Source organism: Ornithodoros turicata, chromosome 1 (assembly GCF_037126465.1).
Source record: "Ornithodoros turicata isolate Travis chromosome 1, ASM3712646v1, whole genome shotgun sequence".
NCBI lineage: Eukaryota > Metazoa > Arthropoda > Arachnida > Ixodida > Argasidae > Ornithodoros > Ornithodoros turicata.
The window spans coordinates 91,964,967-91,990,228 of NC_088201.1; the positions used below are offsets into that span (position 1 = coordinate 91,964,967).

At 48.3% G+C, this 25,262-nt stretch overlaps 1 long non-coding RNA gene and 1 other non-coding gene across 2 annotated transcripts; both read right to left on the bottom strand.

Annotated features, from left to right (window-relative positions):
* Window positions 1-376: 376 nt before the first annotated feature.
* LOC135366311 (uncharacterized) lies at window positions 377-4,448 on the bottom strand. The gene is made up of 4 exons (XR_010414138.1): window positions 3,994-4,448; window positions 3,762-3,856; window positions 3,521-3,638; window positions 377-2,104 (listed from the first exon to the last, which is right to left on the bottom strand). It is a non-coding gene; the product is annotated as an uncharacterized LOC135366311 (long non-coding RNA).
* Window positions 4,449-11,237: 6,789 nt separating this feature from the next.
* Window positions 11,238-11,310, bottom strand: Trnat-ggu (transfer RNA threonine (anticodon GGU)). Its single transcript has one exon. It is a non-coding gene; the product is annotated as a tRNA-Thr (tRNA).
* Between the last annotated feature and the right edge of the window lie 13,952 nt (window positions 11,311-25,262).

Below are 25,262 nucleotides of genomic sequence, written 5' to 3' on the forward strand. Positions count from 1 at the left end.
AAAAGAATTTATAAAAAATAAATAAAAAGGCTTCATGGAAGCAATCCGTTAGCATAAACATTGCATATGAAGCACAATTATATATGCTTGGATATCATCTAATTAATATTCTGAACCATATGTGTGGCTGCATACGAAATTTTTTATGCGCATCTTCTACCTTCCTATTCCTACATGTGCACACGAATAACAGTGCATATATGTGAAGTGGCAAAAAGCAACGCTAGACTCTACCATCATTGTGCCCCTTTAACTTTTCCACATGTATGTCTGGTGAACAGGGAATATCTCACTAGAAAAGAAGACATTTGTGCATTGGTTGGCAAGCAAATAAATATATTTATTTACATTTTCCATAAATCAACCTGGTGCAAATATTAATGTCAATAAGTTACTTACAAATTATTCCTATGTGCTCAAATGCAGATATGACAATTCTGTTGTTGTACCTCAGCACAGTACAGTTTCAAAATTAACAAACTGCACAGCATCAGCAATCTTAAAGTATCTGAAGAGGGGAATCACATAAAGCTCCAATAATAGACTGTGCAAATAAAGCTAAAAAAAAACAAAGCACTTTAAGAAAAATCTGAATAATCGGTTGCCTTTGTGATATGTACTAGTACTATGCACAGTTCATGAATGGAACATGTTACCTCATTGCATTGCTTCCATGTGAGCACTAGAACAGGCAGCTTTTTAGGTCGCTCTTTCCGTGTTTTTCTATTGCCTTTTTTGGTTTTCTGTTTTTGCAATAGCAAGCATGGCCATAGTGAATCACAAGCAACCAAGGACAGGATGAGACATCTACAATGCGACTGCTAGCTCTAAACTGATATATTTATTAGCAAACTCTGGAATATACACACATATGCTGCTAAGAAAATGACAATTTAACCAATAGAATAACAGACAAGAAAAAGGGTTATATATCTTCCCCTCTCCTCATTCTATTTCACAGGCAGCGCTAGTATCATTCTGAGTGTGTCCGTGCGTTCCCTTTGAGATAACGTATCTCTAGCAAATCCAACAGCGGACTGCTTACGGATGCAACTATCTTGGATTTCTCTAACCACTTGTTATTTAACCGCTGCCTTGAGCTGTGTGTTCTAGAAATTTAGGCAGCATCCAGAGTCCCTGCAATGTGTTGCCATGTTTCTCGAGGGCCTGTGTTTCACTATGGCTCTCAGATACAAACTACCCCATTTCAACACAGTAGAAAACACAGATTTGTAAATAGCATCTGTTGATTGCACTGTACATACCCCCCACATAAAGGATCATAGTGGATACTACATCTCGTGCGATAATGTCAGGAACACAAAAAAGCTAGATTTGAAACCACTCTTACTTCGTAGTAGTAGTATTTGTGTGAAGCTACGCAATTCCTGTCCTGCAAATAATTTAAACCATATGTTTCATCTGCCAGCGTGATGATCCCCTGAAAAGCAATTCACACTTGGCGGGAACTACCGGTTCTGAAACCTATCCCTGACAAGTGTAGCCATCAGGGAGGAAACCCAAGGGCTGCGGTGGAAAAGACAAACACACACGGGCTATGTTCTCTGTGTGTATCAGCTGCTCTGGCTACTAAGAAGAACATGTTCCAAATTAATATAACACGGCTTGACATGATACGCCAGCGAAAGCTAACCAATAGAATTAGTAGTTAAATGTACGATACGTAAACACTTGCCATAACATGACAGTTTCCTTCCTGCATTCATGCACTACCATTCAACCCACAAAACAGTGTACTGAATTTTTTTATAGCATTACAGGTTGTTTGACGGAACTTGAACAAGATTATATAGCACACGATAAAAGTAGAGTGAACATAATGTGCAGAAAAAATGGCTGCAAGCAAGCGAGCTGGTGAAGATGATGCATATGTAAAACCCCGAGACTAGGGAACACAAAGGGACATGTTTGTGTCTGTCCCTTCGTGTTCCCTAGTCTTGGGGTTTTACATCATGGATAATGTGCAGGTTTCGTAGCAGTAATGCATGAAGACCACTGCTAAGTTGTGTTGAGAAACACCACTTTATGTTTGCCATGTCTAAATGAAACGTACCTGACCTGATCCAAATTAACCGTTCTGAGTCTGGAACACACAAAGAGAAAAATGCAACACAGATTAACAGATACACAACATTAACAGATAGCAAATGAGCTGTAGCGAGCTCCACCTTGGGACAAAGTCAACAAGTAATTCACCAAAAGTCAATGAGCGCCGGAAATGTAACATCTCCAGTGGCGTAGCCAGACCTCAATGGTAGGGGGGCTCGATACGAAAACTCGCCCCCCCCTCCCCCGCTGATCCTGTGTCGACAACACACACATACTTGTGCACACTGCAAACCGAGGATTAAAAAAGGGAACGAAAATAGTTGATTTAGATGTTCACAGTACGATTACATGTATAGGCTGTCATGACCAATGAAGTGGTGTCACAAGATTGGAAGTATTTTGAAAAGCTCATACTTTGAAAACCATTCAAGAGTGCTTCTTAGATAGACGCCATGAACTGCAAGAACTTTCACGATAGTCACACTGGTCCCCCCCCCCCCCCCCATATATTATGTTCTCGGATTTGCACGATTTGTGTGGGTCAGTCCGTGGCAGGTAGGGGGGGGGGGGGGGGGCTCGAGCCCCAAGTTACAAAATTCCAGAATATATGACATGTTGTAAGGTAGAGAATAAGTAGAGTTATTGAATTGTCGAGTTGAGTTGAGGGGGGAGTTGTACCCCCTTTTTATTTTATTATATATGATTATATAATTATCTTTATGTCTGTACGACCCCTCGCTCTCTACATTACAACATGTTTTATATATTCTGGGATTTTGTAACTTCATGTTAGACATCAACAAGAGCAGCCTTGTGCACGAAAGTCTCGTCTCATTAAAATTTAGATGCTCTCAACAGTCTTCTTTCTGTTGTGAATCTCTATCGCAGCATACCTGCACATTGCTGTTCTGTGTACTGTGACTTTGCAGTAAGAGTATGGACTTTGGGTAAAAAGACTACACAGCACTGCTCAGGTATTTTTGCCTATCGAACAGTATGTATGTATGTGTGCAGTATGCACACAGTATTTGTGCACCGGACCCACTAAAAATGTAGTGAATGTGGCATTGCCCACGGTAATGCACCAAGTTGAACACAATTATTGTAGAATCCAGGTATTTTAGCTTACATGTCAAGCCAGTACCACACCAGTATCCAGCGTGAAGTTGTGACAAATAAATAGTTTCCATTTTTCTTAGCTCTCAGAAAACAGACAGTGAATTAATAAGAGTAGAGAATGTTAACATGAATTCTGGGCTATTCTTCAGTTAAAGATTCATAGATAGTAAAGGCACCTTCCTCAATGGACGTTGATGACACTGAAAATTCTAAAACGTTATCAGAGGCGACATCAGCTTCGGTGTGTCAAAGGATTGTATGTCCAACAGTAATCCAGCTAACAGTAACAAAAATGTGCAAAGGACAAATTAACTGAACTAATGTAACGTACCTTCTATATCAGACAGTGAAGCTTGTAACACCCCATCCACAGGAACCAGTGTCCAGACACAAAAGTGCTTGAACTGGGAGATAGCAGCTAATCGGAATGGCGACCTTTGTTTTCCGCCCTGAAAGCACAGGTTGTAACTTTGAGGGCAGATTTAAAAGTGGTGTCAAGATGTCTGCATGCGAGTGCACATGAAAAGTTGAACATAGATGAATACTCAAATTATAACATCACATTGTCATACCTGTTGGTGGAGGTGGACTGCAACTAACGTGTCAGCAATTTCTTCATGACCAGATGCAAGCCAGATCATGCTTCATTTCCGCCTTCAGCGTGCACCTGTGATAATTCAGAAGTTAAATTATCAATAGTACTATTGTGTTGTTAATCGTGGTTATATCAGAGTAAGCGCAGTAGGACAGCTGCACAATCGATTCATTAAGCTTGCTATTTTTTATATCTGAACCTCGACTTACCTTTTTTTGCTCTCGTTTTTTGCCTTGATCCTCCGTGGCACGTTCAAAATGTTATACGTCGGGCACCTCAGATTTTCATCAGACGATTTCGTGCCGAGATTCCAAATTGCCTCTGGAGTCACGCGTAACCTATGATAACATTCGTGGACGAAATCCTTGCAGTGGAAATTAGCAGGCACCACTGTCAGCCAAGAGCTTCGCGCTGCTTGGTCTTTTCGAAGCTTATAATAGGTAACACTTGAATGCTCCGATGAATTGTTCTAACAGCGTAGCACTGTCGCATCTTCGACAACTTCGCCGTGGCATATTCACGAATCATATCGCTCCAGCCCATAAAAGGCAAGGTCAGAACAAGGAAGTGCACTTTCCAAACGACGCTGTGCCAAAAAAAACATTCACATGCTTTGTTTCCGGCTTAGCAACAACATAACAGCTGTTCGCTTATGTACGATCGTTGGTACGATGCACAGAGGAGGAAACGAAAGAAGCCAAGCAGCCAAGCCAAGAGTCCATGCCAAGCCAAAGACAGATAAACCGAGAGCAGTGACGTCGGTGCGCCCGTGCGCAGGGTTTGCCGACGGTCTGACGGCCGGGCGTGGGAACTAAAAAAACTGTTTTCTAAAAAACTACGAACAGTTGGAGCAAGATATTTCGCACACATATTCAGTGTTCGGTAATGAACACACAGCGCGAGTATCGCTCAGTTCTGCGGCACTTCAAAATCGGCATATCTGACCATTAACAACTGCAGAAAGTAGCTATCCATCGAGTATAAGGTCACGGGCAATTGTAGTAGACTTGTAGGGGTTTTGGGCGCGTGCGTTACATACACATTGCCTCGTGCGACCGTGATAGATCGCTTTGTTAACTAATCGATGTAGTTCTTGAAATTTCGGTCTCATATTCCACAAAACCACGATTGTAGTCGTATAATTCATCCGTTTTCTGAAAAGCACCCTGTGCGCCCTATGCCAACAAGAGGCTGCGTGGGGAAGCTACTGGAAATTGCTCTGTATACATACATATGCTGTACACGAGGGCGAGGATGCATGCATATAGTGCTTAATGTGCGAATTAAACTGTAGAAAATGGCTGTCTTGTAGCCCCACTTTAATAATTCTGACCCCAACGTATAGGAAACCTATTGAACATAATATCATTGGAATCATTTATATAATTAATCATTCCCAAAAATAGGCAGACTCATGCAGAGGTCAACCCATTATTAATATATTGGGTTACTTTGTTGTATCTGAATTCTGAAACATGAGGCGATAAGCAAGACAGACTATACTTTCTACTGTGAAAGTTGCACACTTGGAATATTGTGTGCGAGTAACATTCAGGAATCGCACTGGACATGTTCTCATCACCACCCCTCTGTGTCTTTCACAACCAGTCAAGTGCTCTTGTACAGCTCGAAGCAGAGTTAACTGGAACACCACTTTGACCAGCGGAGCATGTGGGGAGCCACCCTGGCGGCGTGTAGTAGAAATAAAGGGCGAGGAGGTTTTGACATTTCCATTCTAGTCGGAGGGGTGTTCGCTCTGGCGTGCCGAAGAGTGCGCAATCAGGCTGGCGTTATCAGCGCTGCGCTCGTTTGTTTGGGGCGACCGTGTCTGAGGGATTGCGAAGAATCGATGATATCCCGATGGCGCGAGCCAGGTTAGCACGTGCGAACCAGTCGACTCTCACCTCTCCTAAAGTTCGAAAGTTAAAATTAAGGTGAAGTGATCCAGATGAGGAAAATTTTCTGAAAAAGGATTGATGTGGGGCAAAAAAAAATCAAAATGCGATTTACGAAAGGTGGGAGAGGCAAATTTGGGGTACGTGCAGTCGAGGTAGGGACGAATCTCTGCTGACGAAAATTGAAGTGAGGACAAAGGTCATGGTGACATTGTCTAGCTCTGATCATCATTCACTACACCAATGATAGAAAACTTTCACGGTGGCTCCCTGCACTGTGTGCACTAATTGGCTGTTCTTCCAAGAAACTCCCGAGAAACGCGAGATGCTACACCATGAAAGCATTGTTTTATTATTATTTAAAAACTCATTACGATGGTTTCACGATTACCATCGTTAATTATTTGAAGTCTCTTCGCATCCTCTATTCTGAGCACAGTAAAGTTTCCGATACAGAGAAGTTGTTATTCATTTCATTCGATCACACAACGAGCGTTTCGGATGACGCGTGCCCATGCGCCAACTTGTTTCCAGGCGCGTGCCATGACATCGATTCTCCACATTATCTCAGACACAATCGCCCAAAACACAAACAGGCGTAGCGTTGATAACGCCAGCTTGATTGGGCACTGTTCGGCACACCACAGCGAACACCCCTCCGACTGGAATGGAAATGTCGAAACGCCCTCTCCCTTTATTTCTGCTAAAGGCCGCCAGGGGGGCTCCCCTCTTGCTCCGCCGGTCGAAGCGGCGTTCCAGTTAACTCTGCTTCGAGCTGTACGATCACGTCAACGCTTCAGGACATGGTTAACAGGTTAACAACTAACTCAGTCAAGACGAATCAACATCAAAATCAAGCAGTGCAACCGTCCAGCCACAGCGACTTCTTCGATCAGAGCTGTCCCGAGGCGAGCCTCCGCCTGGGGTGCGACTACATGAAGCCCCCCCGGCTATACGCCCAAGTAAAAAGAAGAAAAGGCTGGCCTGCTCCCACGTGACACGGTGTCACACAGGAAGGCCTGCTTTGGATGCTGCTATGATGTCGATGAAAGAGTGGACGAGAAGAAAACTTGAAGCAGGTCGCAAAGCCAGGCAGCCTCAGTGGGGTGACGTAAGCGCTCAGGCCTGATGCTATCTAGGAGGTGTTGAAAAAATAAAATGAACGCAGCCGTGCGAATGCTTTCCGCAGGTGCGACATCGGCTGTGTAGGACTGCCACACCGCTCTCGACTGTCTCCTTCCACAATACCAGTATAATTTAGAGCTATGAAGGAGTCAGACAAGTGTCGCTACAAGACCAAGTTTTTTATGAACGGAATACAACGTGACGATCTCTTTGCGCTACACATCGACGACTGGACAGCCCAGCCACAAAACATGCCGCCGATCACAATCACACTGTAGTTTATCTAATATTTTCGCCGAGCAGGTTCATACCTGATATTGTGAAACCGTACAAGTCACTGGAAGTACGCAGTTACTTCACCTTAGGCGAGCTGTTTGATCGGGGCGTTTCTGGAAACAGCGCGTGCACCGGTTCATGTTAGCGTCGTTCTTTTGTACACAGGTATTGTGAGGGAATCTCACAAATGTGATGTCAGGGAATCTTTCCGTTTACCTGATCAAAACGACTCTAATCAAACGATTTCTTCGTTCTGCGTTGCGCAGAAACTTATGAAACGTTATTTCAACCTCTAATCATATGATAAAAAGTTGAAAGTTCGATATTTCCTGTCTGCCTCTGGTGTTGCTTTCGAAGTCTTGGCTAATGTCTCTCTAAACCTATCTCAGCGTCAGATTTCTACTGTATTAGTATTACTAGTACACTCCTACCAAACTTCTGAGCAGACCCTGCAAGGCCGATTTGTAATATTAGTGCCTTGAAAGCTACTAGACACGGACCGATAGGCTTGGTGATCTCCCGAGTGAATTTGATCATCTACAGGGTGTCCCAGAAAACGGCAGAATTCGGCACGCTCTTCATGTTGGTGGGGTAAGAAAGTGACCTTTACTTGGCAAATTTCCGAGTTCACTTCGCAAAAATTTGCATTATTAAACGTAGGTTACATGACATGCACATCAGGAGGTGGCAAAAACCAAGTAAGAACACATGCCGTTGACCGCATGATTCTAGGTGGCGTAGTTTCTTTATTAGAATACAATGACATATTTCTGGGACACCCTGTATACTAGAAGCAGACTACCCCAAAGCAGTCGTATGCGGCCCGCGTAGTTCCTCTAAAGCAGTGTTTCCCAAAGTGTGGTCCGCGGACCCCTGGGGGTCCGCGACCGTCTCTCACATTTCAGTGAGGATTTTCGTCTCCACAAACATGCTGCCCGGTTTCCAAATACCCAGAACTTCCAAAATTGCTACAAGCATGCTTCAACGGCTAGCTTCTAATTTCTGATAAAAAAGTCCTGCAATGCACGTTTGTGCGCGTCATACACATACAAACAAGAAGAAGAAACCAGTCCGGAATCGTTTCTGAAGCTGTATCGAAAGCACGCGGCAGCTGACGAGGTTGCTGGTGATGCACTGGCTGTGACGGTGTGTGTGTGTGTGTGGGGGGGGGGGGGGGGGGGGGGGGTCGGTGAATTTGTTCTCATCGCTTCCGGGGGTCCGTCACCACAAAAAGTTTGGGAAACACTGCTCTAAAGTTCAATGCGGCCCGCAGACGCAAATGCGTTCGGCACCCCTGGTGTACACTAAAAAAAAAAAAAGAAGAAGAAGAAGAAGCTCGGATATCGCCATGGTGATCGGAATATTGGGGTAACGTTGTCTCAGGCTATTGACAGTACTTTGTCGAAGGCGAAGTACAAAGTCACCTCGAGTGTTTGAAAAAATCGCCCAGGGTGCACTATTTCACGCGCAAAACATGCTGCTAAAATAAGCAGGCAACTGCACTTAATGATGCATGTCTGCGAGCACTTGCTTAATGGAAGGATCAAAAAGCGCTTCTGGCAATGTGTTAAGTTTCTGCACAGGTACGCCGCCATGATCGGCTTGATGTCAAGAAAACATTGACACAACACGATTATATGCGCTAGGTGCCAGTTGTGTTCGACGCATTTAAGTGAGTTGAACATAGGGGCATATACCTTACTTAGATGACATACACATTTTGTTCGTGAATGACGTTTCCGCACAGCGCAGGCGCAACGGCTCGGCCATGCACAGGTGAAGCCTGCTGTCGCCGAGACAAGTGCCTTGCAAAAATTGCCTTGCCTTCGCTTCTCCTAAATAGAGGTATATAACGTCGTTATCAAAAGATGCGATTTTACAGCCATTAAGGTACCCATCAAATTTCATACTGGTGGCAACCAAGCTTCCCCGTGGTGCTGCGAGGAAAAATTAAGAGTGAGTGTGAAACATAAAAGTAAGCATACATTGTATACATACAAAAAACATGACGGTCACAGATAAGGTAAACACGATAAGGGAATCATCGGCGGGCAGATCACAATGCAATAACTGTACACTACAGTCATAAGAATTTTTGTACATCTTTTTAACGCCATAAGTACGATGTCAGAAAGAGTTTAAGAAACTGATACTAAGAAGAAGAAAGCGTTCGATTTCCCAAAACGCGAACCTCAGGGGAACGCAGTATCTGCAGCCTTGTCTTTTCTGTTGTTACAGCAGAAGTCACCAGAAACGTTCAGACTCTTTGGCCGTGAAAGCACACCTTTATTTTGTAGATGTTTTTATCAAACCCGTCTTGCGGTGCCGGTTATCAGAGGAGAATGCGCGCTGAAGTCTGATAATTCCTCTCCCTTTCGAGTTTCATTCCTCCTCCCATTTACACGTGCTCAAATGTACAGTCGGCTTTCCTGCATGCGGAAGTGTCGATAGGCCTCTTTAAGCGTGATGTCTCACATTTTAGTCGCACTTTGATGCCCTCGGGAACAAAACTGGCTCGCTACAAAACCAAGACATTCACTTTAGGTTCCAAACATGGTCCCCCTAATTGTGAAACTGCAGTGGAAAATTACCTAAAGCGGATATATTTTGATGTATAAGACTGTGAAATCACAATGGAGCGCGAATTCTACTTCTGTCCCATTGAGCACAGTGTGTAAGATTTCGAACGCCGGGGGAACAAAAGCCTTTATAGATATACGGATAATTCCTTTTCTGTATAATTCCTTGTATATAGATCTCACAGGATCCAGTGGCGAACCAGTGAAAAGTGTCTGCGTTCTCCGCCAAAACGAAATTATACGTTTCTTATGCATTGCGTCTATGGGTGTAATGCAGGCGAAACACGCTTTAAGTTTTTGTCCGCGAATCTTGGGCATGATGTACGAATACTGTCCTAAGGGATTCGCAGGTCCGATCGATATCTGAGGGACATCCATCGGACGTACGGATCCGTTAGGACATTATTCGTACATCCAGAGGATATTCGGAGTTGTTGGGGGCGTTGCTACATGCGTTTGGAACTTTACTCATAGGTGGGTCTGCATATCCGTTTTATTGCATGTGAGAATTGTCCGGATTGGTGTTTGCGTTGAAGAGAAAAAAAATCGGTTACTTCTGCCTGCAATGTAAAGACCCGCAAAAAAGACGCGATTTTCTGTAGTCCGTTTTCTTGTCAGCTGTGCAGCAGCGTGTCGCAAGCTTATTCTGTCAATGTAAGTCCACATCCTATTTCTTTATTCATTCATCTAGATAAATGCAAAATATGGGCGCTCTTGGTTATCCGGTGTTTAAAGGTGTTGCGACACTTTCTCTGATGCGTTGAAGCTAATATATGTGCATCGTACTCATTATGAGAACACCGTGAAAAAAGAATTTCTCCTCTCGCTGGATTGGTTCGGAAAATAGGCGCAGCCACAAAACGACGACCCACGGTGTGACCTCACGCGCCCCTCTCTCCCATTTGGCTTAGGAGGCTCCCGTCTTCCCTCGCTCCTCCTGTGTGACGTCACCGATGTCGCTTCTTCGGGGCCGTCTTTCTCCGTACCTGCTCACGTCATGGACCTGAAAACTTGAATATGGGATGATGTCGGGTGATAGGATAGTTTTTCGTATTTATCTGGGAAAGCTGGAAACCAACTGTCACAACACCTTTAACGGAAAAATTAATGCATCCGATGATATGCCCGGAGCAAGACGCGACAACTTAATGTAATTTGAAGGTCAGCTCCGGGGATACCTTGACTTCTTGAAACTGTAACAATATTCTGGAAGCCCATATCGAACTGTGTCTGAAACCACCCTTCATTTCTACAAAAGAGCCCCACATTTTAAGTAATCGTAAATTAACCATTTCGAAACAGGCATGGGGGCCGCCATTTTTATGACGGCAGCTGTTCACGCGGTCTATGCGGCTGACGTAAGTGATATCAGTGCTCTTAAGACTTCCCTCCCTCTCTACGGAGCATACGGGAATGTAGACAGGCGATGGTGGCAGGGAGTGTCTGCTCGATCGACGTAGGCTTCTTGATCGCATCGTTTTTTATTTGTGGGATGATCTGCCAATGCCAAACACGCTGTTGATACCACTTGTGCAGTTAGGATTCGTGAAATTAACGATGAAAGTCACTGAAAAGGTTAGCCAGCTGTAGGACTCGAACCTACATCTTCTGGATTACCGGTCCAGGGCTCTACCAATTGAGCGAAGCTAGCACGCCTTCTTTCACGCCTTCTCTCATGTTCAACATTTGTCGCTTGTGTCGATCCCTGCCGTATGAATGTGTGTATGAGTGTGCAAAAATGTAAGAGTGAAAAGAGGATGAGTGAGAGAGAGTGAGTGGTTTGTCCCTTCAGATGTCGCACCCTGGAAGTCGCTGAGAAGGCGTGTTAGCTTAGCTCAATTGGTAGAGCCCTGGATCGGTAATCCAGAAGATGTGGGTTCGAGAGCTACAGCTGGCTAACCTTTTCAGTGACTTTCATCTTTCATCGTTAATTTCTTAGGCAACTTGAGGCCTTGAGTCAATCTCGGCCTGTAAGAATGAGCCAAATTCCAGGTTCGTTAGAGAACATTTAATGACTGGGTAGCTTCTTCGAGCATCGTCCGCCGAAAGCCTCCCGAATGTCCAGTACTGGATTCCCATCGACAGTAATATCCACCCACTGCGCACCCTCGCAACCTCCAGCTGACCGCGATATACCCGATACCCTAGCGACTAGCGCGTTAGGTCCCCTCTTCCTCTGACGGAGATCATTTCCCCGACCTCGATGAATTTTGGACAGTTTCGTTGCATGTGCCCAAGTTTCCCACATTCGTAACAACGGTCGTTCCTGTAACCCTCGGGCTTCCTATTGTCATTCGATACGGTACTTCCACGCTTCATCCGTGCACTCGGATCTCCATTGCTCTGAAACCTGGCTCCACGTGCGCCACTCCACGTCCTTTGGCTCTCTTCAAAATTTTCTGCCAACTTAGCAACATCCCGGGGTTTCAGCCATTTCTGTATTTCATTTTGCAAAACATATCCACGAAGGTCCTCTGACATTTCCCGCTTCAGCCGATCGGACACCATTAGTTCCTTAAGCTCATCAAACGTACTGGCCTTCCTACTGGTCACATAATACTCGAACAAGGTCTCCAGCTTAGTTGTGAACTGATTCCACGATTCGTTCTCCGACTTGTGGGACACCCAAAACAGCCTTTATACTCGTTCGCCGTCAACCGGAGCTCCTTCTAAATTGAATCCTTCAAGAGCGGATATGCTAAAATTCCAGTACGCGACTGACTCGCAATAAACGCACGCATCCGCTCATTCAAAAACGGCAAAATAACAGAGCCCTGCACAGCGGACGGGATCCCAAGCGAGTCAAACAACACATCAACATTTTTGAACCAGGCGGGAACCATTGCATCAAATTCTGGCATGGGAGCCAACACGGCTCTCAAGTCACTCGCGTATTCTCCAACCCGGTGTCGCGCTTCTCGGGCGCCCGTCTCACCTGATGAACGTGACTGCAATTTCAACCTTTCCAGTTCAAGTTGCAACTGGAGCGCCTGTACCTCCAATTCCTTTTCCCGAATTCTGTTCACACTATCATCAGCCCCTTCAGTTACGGTATCCGCGGAATCACCGCCCTCGGCCTGCACCTGTCCATCCTGAAAGTCTTCCTGCTCCCGGCTGGTCATTGACCGCGTTTTTACTGCCATGACAATACGGAGAAAACCATAGGTGGCCTCACCAAACGTGTCCACGTTGAACTTTGCCTTGGATGACGCTTTCTGCAGGCGGCCGATCCAGACTCACTGACGCTCCTTCTGCTTTGTACCAAATCCGTGAGAGTCAACAACATCCTGACCGTCTGTCGTCGCCACTCCTGCGTCGCCGCTGATCAAGGGCTAGGGCCAGACCCGTGACGCCACTGCCCCTGGGTGACCGCCAGCCCTGCTTTCCTGCTGCTGAATGTTGATTTGCTGCTGATTCTCGTAACGGCACCTGTCAATCTCGGCCTGTAAGAATGAGCCAAATACCAGGTTCGTTAGAGAACATTTAGTGACTGGGTAGCTTCTTCGAGCATCGTCCGCCGAAAGCCTCCCGAATATCCACCCACTGCGCACCCTCGCAACCTCGATATCTTCTCGCGCTATGGTGTACCAGAGACGATCGGTTCAGATCAGGGAACGAACTTCACTGCGCAGTTAACGCAGGCCTTCAATGAACGCTTGGGTGTGCAAATGCGATTTTCTACTCCGGAGCATCCCCAGAGTAATGGACTCGTGGGGAGGTTTAACGGGACCTTTAAGGCTATGTTAAAGCATGTTAGATGTAGCAACAACCGACAATGGGACTTGTACATTCCATGCATCCTGTGGGCCTACCGTGAGACACCCCACGACGTGACCGGCTATTCGCCGTTTGAACTGATGTACGGGCGCGCTCCACACGGACCACTGACTATTTTGCGGAAGTTTTGGACAGGAGAATGGTCGCCACCTGATGGGCTTAACACGTCAGCTGTTGAGTACTTAGATGACCCCCGAACGCGGATGACAGAACCTTGGCAGGCAGCGCAGGAACACAGTAACGAGGTTCAGAGGAGGTATATTGGCCGCTATAATCTACGTGCTACTGAGAAGCATTTTCACGACGGGGATTCAGTGCTGGTGTTAGAAACAGGGCTGACGAGCAAGATGAGGCCTAGGTGGAGCGGGCCAGCGACCGTAAAATCGAAGTATAGGGACAACAGTTACGTGGTTAAATTTGCAGACGGTACTGAGAGATGGATCCACGCCAACCGGCTAAAGCACTATGTTGCATGTGTGGACCACGTTACTGTTATTTTTGAGGATGACCGGGACTTTAGACATGTAGAGCACATGCCAGTCAAAGTAAATGGTGGGGGGGATATAGGTTTATTGCAAAACAAAACAAAACAAAACACGAAAGAGGGGAAAGGTTAGCCTGGCTCCAGCAGCCGACTTGCTATTCCCGCTTACAAAAAGGAGAAAAGGAAAAATAGAAAGAAAGACAAAAGAAGAAAAAAGGAAGACAAATCGGAAAGAGCGAAAGAAGAGGCGCAGTCACAGGCTCAGCGCGAGCCCTGTGTCAGTAAGGAAGCGTACGAGTTCCCTTCCGACGCGCCACTGAATGGGGCGTTGCAGAGGGCCCAGTAGCGTTGCCAGCGTGACCTCCCTGAGCCCCAGGGCAGCTAGCCGCTCCATCAGAGTGGCACGGGGAGCGGCGAACAGGCGACAGTGGAGGAGTAGGTGGGAAGTGTTGCCCTCGGTAGAGCAGGCTGCACATGTAGGGGTGTCAAGCGTGTTGAGTTGGAAGAGCCGTGTTGGCGTTCGAGCCACGCTTAACCGCAGACGGTGGATAACGGACGCCTCCCTCCTCGTGATGTTTGGGGGAGGGACGTATTGCATTTTTGGGTCGATGGAGTGCAGAAATGTATTGGGCGAGATGGCACGTTCTGTGAAATCTTGGACACAGCGAGAGCGCAAGCGACGTATTTGGAGCAGGCAGGCAGACATTGAAAGCGGGATGCTGAGACTCAAGGCAGCCGTGGTATGGGCACGTTTCACAGCAATGTCGGCACGGGTATTTCCGGGCAACCCGACGTGACTGGGTACCCACTGGAGCCGTACGCTGTGGCCGGAAGCCAAGAGCTCGTTGTATCTGGCGATTACAAGCGTGCGGAGATCGCAAATAGCACTGCACCGGTACGACGCCAAGGTCTCCAATGCTGACTTGCTGTCCGTGAAGATGGACCACGAGTCGGCCTGTGAACCGGATATGGCGTTGAGCGCTTCATAGATGGCTGTTAGTTCCGCTTCAGTGGATGAAGTCTCATGCGGCAGCTTGAAAGTCTGCGTAGTGTCGCTGTGAGGTATGTAGAAAGCTGCAGACGACGCGCCGTATACAACCGAGCCATCTGTGAAAATTCCTTTACGCTGACCGTGGACAGAGTTCAAATGGTCAAGAGCAAACTGGCGCGCAGCGAGGACAGGAGTGTCGTTTTTGCGGGACATGTCAGGAATATGCAGGTCCGTCGGAGGCAGCTCGAGGGTCCACAAAGGTGGAGCGTATAGCAGGCGCGACGGAGGGGGCGGAAGAGACTGTGCCAGTCTGCAAACAGCAGCCCCGAAAGCTGAGCTTTCATACTGTAGGTGAATGTCCCGTAGGTAGTGGGCAGCATGTCGTGTGCGGTACCGCGCACAAGCGCGCAGGGTCTCCATGTCGCGTAGGACGTGGGCTGGCGTCTCCTTCGCCTCAGCCAAGACCAGGAAGGTGTCGGTCGTTTTGGGGACCCCAAGGCACACTCGAAGGCTTCGCGCCTGGATGTTCAAAAGTTCGCGCTCTGTTGTTGAATTTAGACCGTGCAATACCGGTAAGCTGTAACGCAGGAGCCCTAGGACGAGTGAGGTATGCACCTGGCGAAGGTCAGGGTATGATGGGCCCCAGGACGAACCAGAGATGCGGCGGAGGACATTCACGATGGTAGTCGCCGCGGTAGACAGGGCCTTGACGTGCTTGGACCAAGTCAGCTCCCTGTCAATGGTTATGTCCAGGTATTTGTGATGGCGTACGAAGGCGAGCTGTTGGCCGTCAACGCGGAGGGGGAATTTGCGGAAGGATCGTCGGGTGAATGCCATGGCAACAGTCTTGCTAGGTGAGATAGAAAGACCACGGTCGGAGAGGTAAGATACGATAGTGTCCAAAGCACCTTGCAAGCGACGCTGGATTACATCCCGACGGGTGGAGGAGGCCCAGATGCAGAGGTCGTCGGCGTATATTGTGATGTTGACATGTTCACTTAGTTGAGCAGGTAAAGCGGCCATGATGACGTTGAACAGCAGTGGGCTCAACACACTCCCTTGCGGGACACCTCGCAGAACTCTGTAGTGTGCAGTGTCCCTTTCAGAGGTGCGCACAAACAAGGTGCGATCAACGAGGAAGTCCCGAATCCATGCGAGCGGGCGGCCCCCAATACCAGCCTCTTGGAGCGTCGCAATGACACTGCTGTGCACCACGCTGTCATATGCTTTTTTGACGTCAAGGAAGACCGCTGCTGTGAGCTTCCCTTCCGATCGCGCTTGTTGTACACTAGAGACAATGTCGATTACGTTGTCTATCGCCGACCTGCCTTGACGGAAGCCGGCCATGACTTCAGGGAAGAAGTTCGAGGCTTCGAAGAACCAGTTCAGGCGAGAGTGGACCATCCGCTCCATGACTTTCCCTGCGCAGCTTGTAAGTGCGATTGGCCGAAAAGAGTCGATGTTGTGAGGGGACTGGCCAGGTTTAAGGATAGGCACGATCATCGCGGACTTCCAGTGCGGCGGGATGGAGCTGGCCTGCCAAGTTTCGTTGAAGAGGCCCAGAAGGAGCTGGCGGCCACAGAGCGGGAGATACCGCAATGCTTTGTAGGTGACTCCGTCAGGACCCGGCGACGTGTGCACAGGCGAGAGCCCTATAGCAGATTCGAGCTCGGTAAGCGAAAATTGGGCATCCAATGACGGATCTGCGGAGGAGTCAAGGGCTACAGGGATGTCAAGGGAAGACGCGAGGGGAGCGGCAGGTGTCGACGTCAGGCGGGCACAGTACTGCTCCGCAACCTCGACTTCAGGGCACCCAGTGGCAAGCGATAGTGAGCGGAAAGGATGCCTTTGGAAAACGGGAGTGGCGAGCCCTTTGAGCACCGACCAAATTCGAGACATGGGTGTTCTTGGAGACAGTGATGTCGCGAAGCTTCTCCAACGGTCGCGTGTCAGCTTGCACAGATGCCTATGAATCACCTTCTGTAGCCGCCTCGCTTCACTTTTGTCGACTGGGAGATGTGTGCGGCGGGCGCGTCGCTCGGCGCGGCGGCGGATAGCGCGCAGCCTCTCATACTGCGCGTCGACGGACGTGAACTTGGCGGGTATGCGGTGCACCTGGGTCGCAGCGCGCGCCGCGTTAGCAACCACGTCGCAGAAGTCATGGGCATTTTGGGGCCTCCAGTCTAAAAGAGAAGATTCGAGCATGCATCTGTAGGACTGCCAATCCGTTCTTTTAGCGGTGTGGGAGCGGGCTTGTACTCGCGAACCTTGCATGCTGATCAGGACAGGAAGATGATCACTTCCAAGGGTATCAGCGCCCACCTGCCATCTGAAGCGATGTACAATAGGAGCTGACACAACAGAGAGGTCCAAGCAGGAGGAATGGTACGTTGTCTTCAGGAACGTAGGGGAGCCATTATTGAGGATGAAGAGGTTTCGCTCCTCGAACAGGGCTGCCAGTCGCTCCCCTCGCGTGTCGGAGCGCGCGCTGCCCCAGATGACATTGTGGGCGTTGAAGTCACCACAAAGAAGATATGGAGGCGGGACGTTGTCCAGTACTGCGGCCAGGTCCCCAGTATCGTAAGCGACCGCCGGAGGAAGGTAAAGTGAGACCACAGTAAGGATTGATTGATTGATTATGTGTTTAATGGCACAAATGCAACAAAGGCCATAGAGCGCCAAAACTATGCTGAGTGTGTCGGAGACGATTATGGGAAAGATGATGTGAGAGAGAGTGTGGTAGTTAAAACCTATCTACAGGTATGAGCGATGAGCGATGATTGATTGACCAGGATAAGAGAGAGGGGGGTGACGATAGCAAGCGAGCATGGCAGTTAAAAGCTATCTACAAGTGTGACAATGAGATATTTACATGAGGAGTTCGGTGATAATGGATAAAAGCGGAGCAATGCTTATCATCTACATCTGACTAAGAAACCCACACGTGGTCAAAAATTTGATTACGTTATCAAACGGCACAAGAGGGGTGTCACCCAGTAGAAGGGCTGGGTGGAGTGGGACATGGTATCTGTAGAATGCTGTGAAATACTGTTGGCGTTGGTGTTCGAAGTGAGGGCAGGTTGCCAGTACGTGCAAGACAGTCAAGCTGTCACCGCAGTGCGCACAAGCTGGCGGATCCTGACCTCTGAGTAGGTGGTGATGCGTGAGCCATGTGTGTCCAATCCTCAATCTCGCGTAAAGAACTTCGGATGATATGTTGATGTGTTCAGTCCGATGCGGGGGAGAAACGTGTGGCTGTGTGAGGTGTAGCTTGTTATTTTCTTCCATGTCCCACTCCTGCTGCCACTGTGTGCAGACAGCTCTCTTTAACACTGGCAGGATGTCTTGGTAGGGTAGTCCTAGAGCTGACTCCTCTTGTGCCAACGCTCGCCGAGCCTCACGGTCGGCTCGTTCATTCCCCGGGATCCCAGTGTGGCTGGGGACCCAGCAGAGACAGATTGAAAAGCCTCGGGAACAAAGTTGGGTCGCAAGCGCTCGTACTCGCTTGACGAGGTGATTCTTGCTGTCATAGCATGAAAGCAGCGCACGCACAGAGCTTAACGAATCGGAATAAATCACTGAATTTTGAAGGTCGTTTTGTTGAATGTGCCGCAGAGCCAGGAGAATCGCGTAAAGCTCTGCGGTGAAAACTGTGGCGTTCGTGTTCAGGCGTGCCGTCATAATAGAATCACCTTCAAGGGCAACGGCCGCCACACCATTGCTTACTTTAGTCCCATCAGTGTAGATTGCATGGTGGTTCCCGAAGTTATGGTGAATCTCCAGGAATTCCTGGAGAATGACAGTGTGTGCAGTGGATTGTTTGTCAAACTGTGTCATTTTTAAATTGGATTGTATTAGATGTCTCTGCCAAGGCGCAGCATCGAGGACTGCCTGCTGCAAGGGAACGCCAGAGGGGCTGAATCCCACACGGGAACTCGCCGCCTCCACACGAAGCGGGAACGAGGGTACAACAGAGGGCTTTGCAAGGAAGAGTCGCTCCAGAGCGGGGTTCACACTAGAGTGTACAACTGGGTCATCGCCCTGGCATCTGTACCTTAGCGCAGCCTTCACATGTTCAAATTGTCTCCGTCCTAAGGACAAGGTCGGCTATGCGCACGATGCAACATACGTATTCGCCCTGTCCGCCCGTAATAATATCCTTCTTGATGGCTGGAATGTCGGACCGAACAAACAACGCGGATCGGCATCGCCCGCCACGGGGACTGGAGGTGAATGTCACGTAGTTCGATAAACGAAACTCTACCGGAATTCCGCATTCCGATATACACATAAGAGGAAACTTGTGTCGCCAGGTGAATTGACGGAAGTCGGACACTTTCGACAAGAGGCTTCTCGCATTCCATTGGAAGACCGTTGTCTCTTGAAAGTGCGTTGTCATTCCGATGTTATGTTCTGATCGGTGAGGTCGAGGCTGGATGAGTTCAGTTCCTACTCTGATCCGCCAGGAGAATGGGGGCGATGAGGTTTTCAACGCCTAGGATCGATTGAACATCTGGGAGAACGGTACAGTTAGGGCACGCAGTAACTATGGCCTTAAGTGCCGCGAACAGCAGTTTTAATATGACCGATGCGACGTCACCGCCGCGTGTTCGGTCTAGGGCGGCACATGATGAAGGGGACGGGGATTGGGTGTTGCTTGGCATGGCAGGTGCAGGATGCTTAGCCGCTGTGCGCTTTGAAGCGGCCGCTCGAGGATCGCACGGCGGGAGCGGAGGGTAGTCGCTGTCCGCCCACGAGGGATGCTTCTCGGGGGCAGGGCTGTTGGTAGGCGGATGGCGTGAACCCGTTATAGTTGGCGGGGCAGGTGCACGCTTCTTTTTTGGCTTCCTCTTGCGTGCAGCCTTCCGAGACTCCTTCCAGGGCTTCTTTGTAGCTGCTCGTAGAGCGGGATCGCACCCGGGCTACGCGTCTTTGTTCCCTGAGTTTCGGACAATCTGCCGACGTGGCAACATGACACCCCTTGCAGTTTATGCAGAGCGGTTCTTCATTGGGGCACTCAGCATTGTCGTGAGACGTCCCGCACGTTGCGCACGTCCTCTTTCGGGTGCAGCACGCAGCCACATGGCCATATCTCAGGCAGTTGTTGCACTGTACTGCATGGGGTAGGTAGCTTTGAACTTGCATCGTGAGGAGGTGAAGGCTGATTTGGTTTGGCGGCTTAGAACCAGGGAAAGTGAGCCGCACAGCTCCCCCATCCTTTCTGATTCGTCGAGCCGCGAGGACCGGAGGTTCAGATTTGATGGCGCCCAGTATTTGCTCGTCCGTAAGCGAGGGGTCAATCCCTGGGAGCACGCCGTAGCACGAGTTCGATGGCCGTGGTTCATAAGCGCGCACAGGGACGGAGCAGATTCGCCCCAGTTGTAGGAGTGATGGCTTTGCGGACGGTGAAACAGCGTTCACTGCGATTATGTTCTTCGAGTAATTGGGGCGGATCTCCTTTATTCGCCTTGGAAACTCGGAGGTGAGGAACTCGGAGATCTTTAGGTGGTTAAGATGAGCGAGGTTGGAGTTGCGGTCAGTAGGAGTAAACAGTACTGTTGTGCCCTCTAGAGCGGAAGCTCGTGCGGTGTTGCGGCGGGCAGCTTTGCGGGGACGCTTTGTGACCTCCTGGAAGGGCGGCTCATCGTCCGAAGATGGGAGACCGGGACCATCGCACGAGGAGGAAGGAGGAAGACTTCTCTTCCCAAGGAGCACGGTTCCGCAGCTTGCGGATGAGTCGCTGTCAATGTTACTTCCCTCCTCTGTGGAGGATTTGTAGCTGGGGTGCTCAACCCCCTCCATGCTCGGAAGGGGGGACCGCGTCGCGAATCCCAGTTCGCAGGATTCAGCAAGGCGCCAGGGCGCTGGTGGAGGTGATAACGGCTGGCTTGAGGCTTAAAATTTTCAGCGGGTACCAGCGAAACAGAAGGGGAGCAGAAGAGCCGTGCGTGCGCACAGTTCAGTGTCGTCGTCGTCAACCGAAAATGGTGGAAATGGTTGAAATGGTGGAAATTGCACGCTAGACGTAAGGAACACAGATGGCCGACTCGACCAAAGACATGAGCAGGAGCTACGCAAATTGTTACACGAGGAAAACGAATGCTTCTCAGAGGATCCAGGCAGGTGCACGGTAGGGTCACATAAGATAGTACTTTGCCCAGACGCAAAACTTGACGACCGGAAACCGTATCGGGTGCCCATAGCGCTGAGAGAGGAAGCAGATAAGCAGGTTGACCAACTACTGCAATGGGTTTTCATATTTCCTGTCGAAAGTAACTGCGCTCATGCAGTTGTCTGTGTAGCGAAGAAGGACGGCACAATACGTATGTGTGTAGACTATAGGAAACTAAACGCGGTGACCGAACCCGATAGGTTTCCTATGGGAGATTGCACGGAGCTTCTGTACAGCGTAGCGCGAGCCAAATTTATAACGACTTTGGACATGACCCGTGGTTACTGGCAGATCGCAATGAATCCTAAGGCCCAAAAACTAACGGCGTTTGTCACTCCTCGCGGTTTGTATGCATGGCGCGTGATGCCATTTGGGCTGCGCAATTCGGCCGCGACCTTTCAGAGGATTATGAATGAGATACTTCGAGATCACCGCGGGTATGCGGTAGCCTACATCGACGATGTGGCGGTTTACTCAAATACATGGGGGAAGCACTTACGGCACCTTACAAGCGTGCTGAAGATAAACCCACGGAAATGTAAGTTTGCAAAGAATCAGGTGAAATATTTGGGACACGTAGTTGGTTCTGGGCGGCACGCGCCGGGCCCTGAGAGGGTAAAGTCTATTAGAGAACTCAAGCTACCAAAACAAAAACGGAATTACGAAGGGTGCTGGGACTATTCAACTATTACAGGGGCTACATTGATCATTTTGCAGATAAGGTAGCGAAGCTGATCGACCTTACAAAGCGGAAGGTTCCCTCGGTTATACCATGGGGGCAGGATACAAGGAATGCCTTTGGAAGTATAAAGGTGGCGCTGGCGTCAGCTACAGAATTAGCCGCTCCAGATGTTAACAGGGAATACTGCCTGACGACAGACGCGTCAGAGTTAGCTATTGCCGCTTGCTTTTCGCAGCGTACAAAGGGTATGGACATGTCCATCGCGTTTCTTAGCAAAAGATTGACACCTACACAGGTCAAGTGGGCAGTGATTGAGCACGAGGCTTATGCGATTATGTGGGCTCTGGGTAAGCTAGACACTTGGGTGTTTGGCAAGGCGATCACTGTCAGAACGGATCACAACCCGCTTGTGTACCTCTCCCGCTCAGCTTTGTCGAGTGCTCGCCTCACACGGTGGGCGTTGGCCCTTCAAAAATATGAGTTGCAGATTGAGTATATTAGAGGTAATTCAAATGTGGTTGCGGATGCGTTATCCAGATGAGTTAGTTGCAGTAAAAGGGGCTGTGCTTGTCCGGAATGAGGTCTTGGGGGTTATGCGTTGTGTGTGGGGAGGTGTTTCGGGTAATTAACTGTGTACCTTGGAATTGGTCGGCCATGACGGTACTGGAATGTACCACGGGTGTACTCGTTGAATTGTCTGCGTGTTTTTGTGTGTTGGTGCTGGGTTTCGTTTCGTCACCGGATGGACTGGGTGTCAGATATGTGAGCAGGCTGCGACGCCCACCAACGTCTTCGGCGGGGAGGTGTTACACGGAAGACGATCAGCGTCGATGACGACGTAGATGCTTGGACATTGGCTGCACGTGCCGAGCTGTGAAGCGCGGGCACTGGACATTCGTGAGGCATTCGGCGGACGATGCTCGAAGAAGCTACCCAGTCATTAAATGTTCTCTAACGAACCTGGAATTTGGCTCATTCTTACAGGCCGAGATTGACTCCTTGTATGTGTATGTGACTTATTTGACGGCGCAGTGACAGTGGTGGCAGATGATGGTTAGTTTTCATTAAGGTGACGCTGGCGGTGCGATTACAATCACCGAAGATGACGAGTGCTGACCTATTTCGGACACCTTCTAGTTCACGGATGAGCGTCTCTTGGTGAGGGTCCCAAATTGCGGCTGCGTATTCTAGCTTAGATCGGATAAGTGTTTTATATAATGTTACCTTCATGTTAATTGGATCAAGAGAGAAATTACGTATAACGTATCCTAAACTCTGCATGCTTTGCCTTATTTGAAATGTATGTAATATGTTTGTGCCAGCACAGATCGTGTGAAATGTGAGCGCCTAGATACTTATAGGATGTTACCCGCTCCAATGAAGAGTTATTCAAGCGGTACTGAGGGGAGTCAGAATGTAGCTCTAAATGGCTAAATGCGCTGGGAAGAGGCGGGAAGGAGATGCCATTCCCGGATATGCCGTTAGGAGACGGACACACGCACACAAACGTCCGCACAGAGTAACTTCTTTATTGCAACTGACTTTCAAGTTCACGGAAAAAGGGAAGGAGCCGAGCACACCTACAGGAGCGGTAACCCGACACCACGCGTGGAAGCGGCACAGATATGGGAGGGCAGCGACAGTTTCGTTAACGGGTGTGACTCCCCCGTGACAAACGTCCTGTAAGCATATACTATACATAGACAAAAAGCAACGTTAGGAATGTGTACCAGGCACGTTAGAATAACAGGAGAAGAAGAAAACGGAACAGTGCATTTAGTGATGTTAAGTTCCCTATGCCACGTTTGGCACCAGTTAAGTATGGCGTTTAGGTCGGATTGAAGGAGGTTGGCATCGGATTCACCACTAATTTCGCTGTATAGAACAAATCCGCAAATAGGCGTAAGCTGGAACGAATATTGTTAGGAAGGTCATTAATATCTATCACAAAAAGCAGGGGACCCAAAACCGACCCTTGGGGAACGCTAGAGCGAACAGCAATGTAGCCAGAGCTGTAATTGTTAGTGTTTTTCTTTCTTTCTTTTTTACCGTCATGTTACACGTAAGTGGTAGTGTTAGAAGTGACGTCAGTGGTTACGAAATGACGACGGTGAAGCAAGAACGAATGGAGCCACTTTATTACGTTAGGGTCTATATTAAGTACAGATAGTTTATACAGTACCAATTTATTAGAAACTTTATCAAACGCTTTTGAAAAGTCCAAAAAAATGTAGTCTGCAATGGAGCTCCTATCTAGTATGGCGTGAAGATCATGCGTGAATGAGACTAGTTGTGATTCGCAAGAATATGATTCCCTGAAGCCGTGTTGGTGACGATGAAAGAAAGAGTTAGACTCAAGGTGTTGCATCAGATGGGAGTATATGATATGCTCGAGCATCTTGCAACAGACTGAAGTAAGGGATATTGGACGATAGTTTTGCGGACAATGCTTACCTCCGGACTTGTGTATATGGGAATAACTTTTCCTATTTTCCAGTCGTCAGGAAGCCACCCTTAACTCAACAACTGTTCAAAAATTTTGGTTAGGTAAATGGACGAGTACGTAGCTGTGTTTTTAAGAAACTTGGAGTTAATCATGTCACTACCTGCGCTTGATGATAATGGGAGTGATTGGATGAGATTGGCAATCCCAACGGTATCGATTACAATCATATCCATGGGTGCATAGTTGTACCGAATAAGGCCGGGGTGCTCGTCGTCCGAATCTGAAGAGAACGTACCTGAGAACACAGTGTTCAGTTCATCAGCACATTGTTCCTTACTGAACACGATACTCGCTTTATTACATAACGAGATTTCAGAATGGTCACTTTTGCTTTTAATGCTCCAAAATTTCTTGAGATTTTCTGACAGCATCGCGGGCAATTTATTACCGTAAAATTCGGCTTTGGCCTCGTTAACAGCCGCTTTGTATTCGTTAACGCAGGTAGGGTATCTGTCCCATCTGGAGTGAGATCAGGCGGATATTGCTCGTCAGTACAAACGCGTCTGTTTATTTCTTACCTTACTAAATTACGGTTGAACCACGGTGACTCCTTTCGCACACGAAAGGAACTAACGGGTATGTACTGGTCAATGAAATCCGCCACTTTCCGTTTAAAGAGCGACCAGTTCGATTCGACGGATCGTTCCTCGAACCCATCCAGAAAAGTGTCCAGAAAACTACACAGCTCATTGTTGATAGCATTGAAATGGCCACTCTGATACTTCCGAATAGGTTTTAGACGTTTGGCAATACGCTGTACAGAGGATGTGATATAGAAATGCAATAAAGATTGATTACTTAATCCATCAAGATATGATATCGGTGATAGGAACTCAGGTGTGTTTGTGAGCACTAGGTCGAGAATGTTCGAGCATGAGGCTGATATTCTAGTAGGATGAGAAACAATCTGATGAAAGCTAAAGTTGCCACACAGGCTAAGAAATTCACTGGAAATATTAGATGAGAGTACAACATGCGGGGAGCCGTCAGC